Genomic DNA, 9,485 nt, shown 5'->3' with positions numbered 1-9,485 from the left:
AAGAAGAATTGCTCAATCCTTTGAGCCTTTGTAATCTTGATAAATAATATTGCCAAATTACTTTCCATATACCATTTTGTCCTGCCACTGGAGATGAATGATAAAGTATTCCCACATATCCTTATCAACCCAATGTGCTAACCATTTTTTTTTTATTTTACCAATTGGGCAGCAATGAGTTATTTAAAATGTAGTTTAAATGTGTGCTTCTCTTATGGGAGATTTTTCTTGAAAATCTGTTATGAGCACTAGGTATGGTAGTACATGCCTATCATCCTAGTGCTGAGGAGGCGAAGGAAGGAAGGCCATGGTTCAAAGACAATCCTGGATGAAAGTGTAAGAGCCTGTCTGAAAAATCAAGCCCAAAGGGCTGGGGGCTTGGCTCAAGAGTTAGTGCACTCTCCAGAGTTTGTTTGATGGAGGCTTGGTCCTTATGGAGACAATGATCAGGACATGAGACACTTGCCAAAGGTCTTTAGGTCACTGGGGGCATGTCCTCACAAGGGACCCACAAAGTTCTAGTGGGACAACTGGAATAACCAGTCATTCCAGGAGTAACCTGTTGCCGGGTGTGGTAGCACAAGCTTGTCCTTCTAACATTGAGGCAGGAGAGTCACTGGTTCTAGCCCTACACAGGCTACATAGCAAGAGCTTTGTCTGAAATGAAATGAAATAAAAAGAAAAGAAGAAAAACAAGAGCAAGTTGTAATGTGGGCCAGAGCTTGATCCCTGCATCGCCGGCTGGCTTTCTGTCTGGTATGAGTTCTTCCTTTCTCCCACACCTCACCATGATGCCAACTGCCTCTTCCAGGTCTTTACCAGAGGCCAAACCAGAGCGACTCCTAGCTTCAGTACCCTGCTTCAGTACCTTGTTAGAGTGATGTAAAACAGCCTAAGTGAGAATGATTCTTACCAGGACCAAATTACTTTAAGAAAGTATTATTAGGTTACAGTCCCATGAATCAGGTTATGGGCATAATGTTTCTCGATCAGTGTCACTTTCCCCTTCTCGCTCTCACATCCCTACCCACAAGTTATGTAGTCCACCTTTTACACTGAATATAAGGACTGCATTTGTTCATCCTTCCTTCTGCCATCTGTGTTTAAAAATCTTATTTTTTTTTCTTTTGAAGACAAAGTTTCCCTATGTAGCCCAGTTTTTTTTTCTTTTCTTTTCTTTCTTTTTTTTGCCAGTCCTGGGCCTTGAACTCAGGACCTGAGCACTGTCCTTAGGCTTTCTCAAGGCTAGAGCTCTATCATTTGAGCCACAGCACCACTTCGAGCTTTTTCTATGTATGTGGTACCAAGGAATCGAACCCGGGTCTTTGTGCATGCTAGGCAATCACTCTACCATTAGGCCAAACTCCCAGCTCCAGCCCAGATGTCTTTGAACTCACAGTCCTCTGTCATCTTCTGTCTCAGCACTCAGGAGATTGCCAGGATGATAGGCCTGAATCACCACTATGCCCATCTTAAAAAGCTTTTTATCTATATATGTTATTTAAAAGGTAAAACACAGTCATATGTATATATATATACATAGCACACATATAGTTATACATAGACACACATATGTATCATACACTGATATATTAAATGTATGTGTAAATACACATCATACACACATATGAAAGTCATACACACAGTATTCTCATCCCAATCCCTTGTGAAGCAGCAGCTTCCAGGTTATCCTGCATTTCCTCATTGCTCACATCTTAGGCTGCCTTTGACACTGTGTTTTCCACCCAGCTATTGCTCAACTTCTTGCTGTCCTTAAGGAGGTAAAATCTTGAGCCGATGGAGGCGTCTCTCTTCACTCCCTCCTCCCATGCATTCTTTTTTGCAGACTTTCAAGGTCTGTGGAATTTTGTCAGGTCTGCTTGCTCTGCCAATATCCGGTCTCTACTGGAGATGGTGGAGTTCTAAACCTCCTTTTGATTCGGGTCTTCCTTGATGGATTGCCGGCTAGGGTAGTGGACCCAGCCACATTGAAGACTTTTATATCTTAATGATGAATGGACTCCCTTTCATTAGGAGATGTCTCCCTCTTCGTTTCTGGGAAGCTCCTGTGTCGGACATGAATGTAGCCACACTCACATTCTTCAGTGCTCGCTGTTAATGACCAGCACAGAGATGGGTCTTGTTCTTGTGTCTCATCTGAGAGTCTCTGTCTTTTATCCGGATTGTTTAGTCTGTTTACATTGAGTGTAATCGCCGATGTGGTTGGTTTTAAGTCTACCACTTCTATCTCATTATAGGCCTCAGTTAATAGTTCAGATGACTGCATGAGCTGCAGGGGTGGGGGCTCTTCCCCACCCCACTGCACCCTAAGCAGCTTCTGAACTTTGTATCCTCCAAGCCTGGGTGCTTTTCCTTCTGGGAGAAGCATCCCTGCCAGGGCCACACCAGTGATGGCCAGATCCCACGGTGGCTAGTGTAGAAGGGGTTCTGGCTCCTAACCTCCATATCATATCTGGACTGGCCCTCACGTGACTCTGTGCCAATTCCTGATCAAAGCCTGAAAAAAGCCCAGCATGCTCCATGCTTGTCCTTCAGGAGCCCACGTCACTGGCCATGTGGTCAGGCCACTTTGTGGGGAAAGGCGTCCATCCCCACAGGCCCAGTCACTCCAGCCACCTGGAAAGCTGGCCCTTCTCTGTGGCCTGTGCAGAACATGGTGCCCAGGGGCAGCTGTTCAGCTCAGTGCAGCCCCAGCCACCAGCTGTCACCAAGGCAGAAACCAGACGACCTCAGGCTCGTGTGTCTTTCGCCCTGTGCAGGGGGGACTGGACGTGCGGCTCGGAGCCCATCTCCCGTTCCCTCTCTAGGACGAGGGAGCAACAGCTTTGCAATGTTGTTGCCAGATGTGGGGCCATAGCCGACCCCGCTGGCTGGGGTGGAAGCCTGGATCTGCCCCTTGGCGACAGGCTGTGCTTGCTGGCCTGTCTCCATTTCTCTTCCTGATTGGCACTTTAATGAGGGCAGAGGGGGTTGACCCCCTGCCAGGGGGCCAGTTCATGCCCCGTTTATCTCACAGCCCGAGGCAGACTAAAACAACACTGCAGGCCAGGCCGAGCGGCCAGGAGCCGGGCTGGGAGCCCCCGCCCCGGTGATGGATTGAGTGGCCGACTAGAGGTGGCAGCTGTGCGACAAAGGAGCCCAGGCTGGCCAAATTGCCAACTCTGCTCTCTCTGGAGGAGCTTCAGGCAGTTTCCAGGGCCTTGCTTCCCTGCCACCCACATCCCAGCTCTAGCATCAAGTTTTGGGGTACTGTGTGCTGGGGAGCTCTTTTAGGGTTCTGGGCTGGTGCATGGGGCAGGGGACTTTGGGGTTTGCAAACAGATCTAGGGTGCAACATTTCTTCCTCCTGGGCTCCCTGCTTCAGCATCTGAGACTTGGGAACTTGTGTGCAGCAGTTTTCTGTGGATCCGTCATGTGATTCTGTTGGCCTCTCCGAACCTTTGAGCCCTGTCTGTCCTGTCAGAGGTAAATCTCACTCATGCCAGCATAGCTGGGCTCTCGGGATGACGCGAGACCCATTTCTTGTCTGAATTTCCTCTATTGGAAAGCCTGGCCCTATCAGGCAGGCCTCAGTTTCTCTGACCTTCTCAGTTTCATTAACTTTCTCCCCAACATCCACCCCTGTGTTGATGGACAGAGATGCTGTGGGTGGCAAGAGCTGTCCCACCAAGTGTTCCACTGGTGCCACAGCCTTGCAGCTTAGGACTGAACCTCCATCTTACCCCTGGAGATACTAAGGATCAGTGAAACCATGCTGGTGATGATAGATTGGGGGCCCCAACACACACGAAGACCACGCAACCATTCCCAAAACCTGAGCAATGGGCAGGAAGGTCCCTGGAAGGCAAAGGCAGAAGCCAGTGAGGGCAGAAGCCAGTGAGGGCAGAAGCCGGTGCCTGGCAGCCCCAGACTAATGAGTAACAGTGTGGTGCCGTGGAGTGAGCTGGCACTGGAGGGGAGTCTTCCTCCTTGGGGGTCTTCTCAGTATAACTAAGTGCACTAAACTCTGAGCAGAGCTGGGATCCTTCCCAGGGGACCAAATGGCCATGAAAGTCCAAGCTGTGTGAGTTCAGGGCCTCCCAGGAGGGAAGGAACCAGCTTCTACCTGGAGGAGATGTCTCTTGCCTGTGATATGGCCCCGAAATGGTGGGCACCAAGCCCCCACTGAGGTCAGAGAAAGTAGCAGGGCCACAGCAGAGCTCCTTGATTAGGCTCTCCTGGAATGTCACTTTCCCATGGGTCCTGTCCCTGACTGATACCCCACTAGAGGAGCCCCAGGCACAATTAGCTCCATCTCTGTTGTGGCCGTGGGGACACTTTCTTCATCCACAGATCACACAAGCTAAATGTACCTCTCCGTGTATTGGTGCCAGTGATAGCAAACTCACTGGTGTGTCCACCCTTAGCGCATAGCCTGGCATATAGCAGGCGCTCAGTAAGCCCATCTTCAGTGAGCCTCTGCCAAGGAGCTGCCAGGAACAGGGTTTGTTTGGTTCATTATAGAAGCCCTCAAAATCTTGCACCAGAGGCTCTTGTTACCTGGGCACTGGTGGCTCCCCACCTCTAATCCTAGCTACTCAGGAGGCCGAGATCTGAGGACTGCAGTTTATAGCCAGCCTGGACAGGAAATTCCCTGAGACTATCTCCAAATAACCAGCAAAAAGCTGGAAGTAGAGATGTGGTGGAGAGAAAAAGCTAAGGGAAAATGCTTAGGCTCTGAGTTCAAACCCCAGTATGAACATTAAAAAAATGTAATAATGAAGCCTATTATTTTGTACCATTAATATATGTCCTCCCCAAATCCCAAAGGAACAATAAAAACAAGAGTCTGATGCATAAAAGAATGATTTGCATTAGAGTTGGGAAGTTGGCATTTATTGAAGCCTTCTCTAAGAGTTCTACATTTTAGTGCTGTGGAGTGGCTCATGTGGTAGAGTGCTAGCATAGCAAGTGTGAGGTCCTGAGTTCAAACTCTAGTACCAACCCATCACACACACACACACAGAGTAAGTACTGTGTGTACTGGAATATCTTATCAATGTGCGTATGCTAATAAAATTAAGTAAAAATACTTACGACAATCACCCAAGGGGAACCATCTTATCTCCAGTTTCTATCTGCTTATCAAGCCCCAAAGATTAAGTTACATTGCCAAGTTCACAGGTTCTGAACCATCACATTGGGAGACGTTTATTCTCATTAATAATAAAAGAAAGGCAGAATAAGGCAACATTGGGAGACAATTTCATATTTACTAAGTCAGCAAAACAATGTTTTTCATCCTTCCTGCTCCCCCCATGCCACACGCCCCCCTCTGGCCCTGGCAGTGTTTTTAAGGCCACCTCCAGCACTGGCAAGCTTTACCCAGACTCGTATACTCATTTCTCTACTGGGGGCTTTGCAAATTTTCAAGTTTTTCATTTTAAATTGAAATGGGATAAAAGCTAGGATGTGGCTCAGAAACGGAGTGCTTGCCTAGCATCTGGGAAGCCTGGGTTTGATTCCTAGCAATGCAGAAAATAAAGGAAGGAAAGTGGGTGGGAGGAAGAAAGGGAGGGAGGGAGGAAGGGAGGGAAGAAAGGAAGTAGGGGAGGGAAGAGGGAGAAAGGAAAAGAAATAAAGGAAAAAACATTAAATAACTTCAGGTCTAATCACCTGTTGGAATTCATGCCAAGGAAAAGGTTTAAAAGATGCAGGGGGCGGGGCATGACTCATGAAAATATGCAGAGTTATAATAAACAACCTAAATATCTCTAAGTGAAAGAAGTTTCCAGAACCTATAAATAGTTAAACTGCACCCAAAAAAATCTTGTAAAGCCATTCGAATGATCTTCCCAGTGAAAAAAATCTGAGTATTAAGTGAAAAGTACACTTGCTCTGCAAGTGGATGATTTTTTTCATTTTCTTCCTTGTCACGACACCATTGTTTTGAATAATACCAAATAAATACTTTAAAACACTGAACACATGCACAGACCATCTGCTCTGGGAAGCCCCTGGCCAGGAATGGTGGGACAGATAGGAAGCAGAAAGGTCATGGACCCTGGGGGAAGCCCCTGGTTTGGAGAACTTGTCCTCATTATAGTCCACGAGCTTCTCCTCCCCTGAGAACAAGTTTCTCTTGAAGAGGAGTCACAGGAGTTCACACGAGTGCCTCCTCCCCTCCTCCATCCTGTCACTCCACTCAGGTGACACACGGGTGGAGCAGACCGCTCAGTGTCTGGGAGATGTCCCTCTGGGAGATGTCCCAACCTTCACTTCCACTGAATGGAGGTCGGGTAGAGCTCGGTGGTAGAGTGAGTGGTTTATACATGGCTCTGTCCCAGAAATCGCATTCACGATTATATTTCATGTATTTACATATATGCTTGTATATACATACATGAGTATACATGTGTATATGTGTGTATACATTTTTTGGCAATACTGGAGTTTGAATTCAGGGCTTCAATCTGTGTGACGGACACCCTACCACTTATACTGCACCTCAAGCCTTGCCTTTTGCTTTTAGGTTCTTTTTCCACATAGTCTACCAGGCCTTATGCTTTGGACCTTGGTCCACCTACTTTAAGCTTCCCATTGTTCCCGCCATGACAGGCTCTTGACGAGGCCTCCAGCTTCCCTTGGCTAAGGTAGAGTCCTCCCACAAAACAAAAACAGTTGGGCACTGGTGGCTCTTGTCTGGAATCCGGCTGCTGTGATCTGAGGATTGAAGTTCCATAACAGCCCAGGCAAGAAAGTCTCTGAGACTCTTACTCAATTAACCATGCAGACGCTGGAGATGGAGCTGGGGCTCAGGTGGTAGAATGCACACAACAAACCAAAAAAAGTGGGGGCTGGGGGGACAGGATATAGCTGACTGGTATTTATTCAGCAACCTGAAGGCCTTGGGTTCAAGTTCAACCTCCCAGTACTAAAAAATCAAAAAACAACTACCACTACTACTACAGAAATGCAGTTCATGTAGGAAACCAAAGGTGTATGATGGCTTGTGGAAATGGAAGGCTGGGAGAGACAAGCTCTCATTTTTTCCACATGAGGCCCAAGGTCCCTGCCACAGTCTAGGGTGATAGGGTGAGAGGCAGGCTCTGACCCCAAGGACCAGGCAGGAGGGAGTGTCCAGCTTACACAGCACTGCCCCCTGAGAGACACATCTCAGGGCGCTGAGTTCTCCACAGGGCTGGGTTTGAAACAAGACATGGTTGTGTAGTGGGGCGGCTGGCTTGGATTCCGCTTCATAGAAGTGATGGTGAAGGGCTCTGCAGGCTTCTCGTCCTACCAAGATCACAGGCCGGCCAGCGTCACGTGCATCCCCAGGAGAGGCAGGAAATAGCAGGCCATGGTGGGGACAGAAGCGGTCCGCGTTCATTTCCTCTGGGAACCCTGAGTCCAGTTCCTCCTCCTCCAGGCTCGTCCTGGGGACCAAGTTCCTTCCGGGCAGTGGGCTGCTCCTATTCCACAGCCCTCAGGAAACTCAATGCTGAGTTCTCATTTCCGAAAAATCCACGATGAATTTCTGGGGGTGAAAAATCTCAGATATACAAGACGTCAAATTCCGTGTGTGCGTGTGTGTGTGTGTGTGTGTGTGTGTGTGTGTGTGTGTGTGTGTGTGTGTCACCAGTATTGGGGCTTGTATCTGGCCATCCAGCCTCCTGTGAACTTGGGGCTGGGTGAGAATCCTGCATTTCGAATGGCCTTTTGTCTGCAGATCCTTAGCCCAGCTGGCAATGGTTTGGGGTTGGAAGAAGAGCAGGTGACAATCTCCTGGAGAGGTGACAGTCCTGAGGGCTGCAGCCAGGATCTAAGAACGAGGAAGAAGCAGGTTAGCTGGGGGAAAAGTCCACTGTGTGAGGAGCTGTTTCCCTCACTTAATTCATCCACTATTTGGCTAACCTTGCTCTGAACCCAGACCTGAGACCCCCCTCTCCCTTCTCCCCCGCCTCCCCACTGGGCTTCCGGGCTGCCACCAGCCAGAAGGGGGACCCCCGGCCTTGATGCAGCCTGGAACCCATAGGCTGCCTGGGGGAAGAGGCCAGCCGCTCAGCCAGGCAGCTGTTTATGACCCGAGCTTTCTCCCCATCTTTAGTAGTTGCCGGCAAGATCCAGCCCCCCAAAGGCCAGACATCCGCTAAGCCCCAGAAATCGCCCCGCCTGCTGCCTTTGCCAAATATACAACTGTGCTGGAGACGGCGACCTTTCGAGCTGGGGGCCATCTGTCATCCTGGACTCGGGCAGGAGTCAGACACATGGAGCAGCCGTTCTTATGGGGAAGGTCAGCCTCCTTCCCTGGGCTCTGGGCCTTCCATCTGCCCTTGACCCTTCCAGGACCTTCTGGCCACTGCCCTGAGTCGCTGCAGCCACTTCTTCATCCCAGTGGTCCTGATTCAAGGGGTGGTGATACAAGGACTATGGGGGGGGGGAGAGTGGGGGGGGGAGCCTGGCAGTAGCAACCCAAGCTGGGCAGGGTCCCAGGCTTTGAGAAGCATTTGGCACATGTGACTTCCTGTAACTCAGGTGAGAGCCTCAGATTAGGGCTGATGAGAGGTGCTGGGGTTGGAAGGGTCCTTCAGACTCCAACAGAGGCGGCTCCAGCCCCAGGCCAGCGCCAGCAGTGCCACAGAGCTCTTCCTGTCCTCACGTCACATGTGTCACCAGATTCCTTCCTGGACATGCTCCCTGTAATGAGAGGAAACCGGCTGATGCTTAAAGAAAGTCCTCCTTTGGGCCGGGAGTTTGGCCTGGTGATAGAGTGCTTGCCTAGCATGCACCAGGACCCAGGTTCAATTCCTCAGTACCACATACATAGAAAAAATCCAGAAATAGTGCTATGGCTCAAGTGGTAGAGCTCTAACCTTGAGAAAGCCCAAGGACAGTGCTCAGGCCTTGAGTTCAAGGTCCAGGACTGGTGAAAAAAAAAAGTAAGAAAGAAAGTCCTCCTTCCTCTAGCCTCTACCCTTCTGTCCTTCACATGCCCTGCCTCCACCCTCCCCTGTGTGCCCGGATACATCGTGCACGACATGGTGGATGGTGGGGGGGGGAGATGTTTTGTTTTGACAGCAATGAGATCCTCTTGAAAGAAGGTTTATGTCCTTCTTCAGATTACTAGCTGCCTCACTATGCCATCCAGCTGGTCTTGAACTTACCATCCTCCTGCCTCTGCCTCTGAGTGCTAAAAATATAGTTGTAAACTACCACACCCAGCTAGAGTTGTTTTACTTTGCTGCATGTTATCCCTAATCTGAATGAATCAAGACTATTTAAACTTGTCTAGACAAGGTGTGTGTGTGTGTGTGTGTGTGTGTGTGTGTGTGTGTGTATACATGCACTCGTGTACATTTGTATGTGCCAGGACCAGAGCTTGACTTCAGGGCCTTGTACTTTCTCTCAGCTGTTTGTTCTTGACTGGTTTTTGCCACTTGAGCCACAGTCCACCTCTGGCTTTTTACTCACTAATTGGAGATAAG

General features: G+C 49.2%; 1 long non-coding RNA gene across 1 annotated transcript; it reads left to right on the top strand.

Moving 5' to 3' along the window:
• Positions 1-646: 646 nt before the first annotated feature.
• On the top strand, positions 647-8,158 carry LOC150062493 (uncharacterized). The gene is made up of 3 exons (XR_016535882.1): positions 647-756; positions 7,730-7,843; positions 8,108-8,158. It is a non-coding gene; the product is annotated as an uncharacterized LOC150062493 (long non-coding RNA).
• Positions 8,159-9,485: the final 1,327 nt, after the last annotated feature.

Source organism: Megascapheus bottae, chromosome 6, assembly GCF_031878675.1.
Source record: "Megascapheus bottae isolate mThoBot1 chromosome 6, mThoBot2.hap1, whole genome shotgun sequence".
NCBI classification, from domain to species: domain Eukaryota; kingdom Metazoa; phylum Chordata; class Mammalia; order Rodentia; family Geomyidae; genus Megascapheus; species Megascapheus bottae.
The sequence above is the reverse complement of the archived record's forward strand: the minus strand, read 5'-3'. Positions and strand labels throughout refer to the sequence as shown.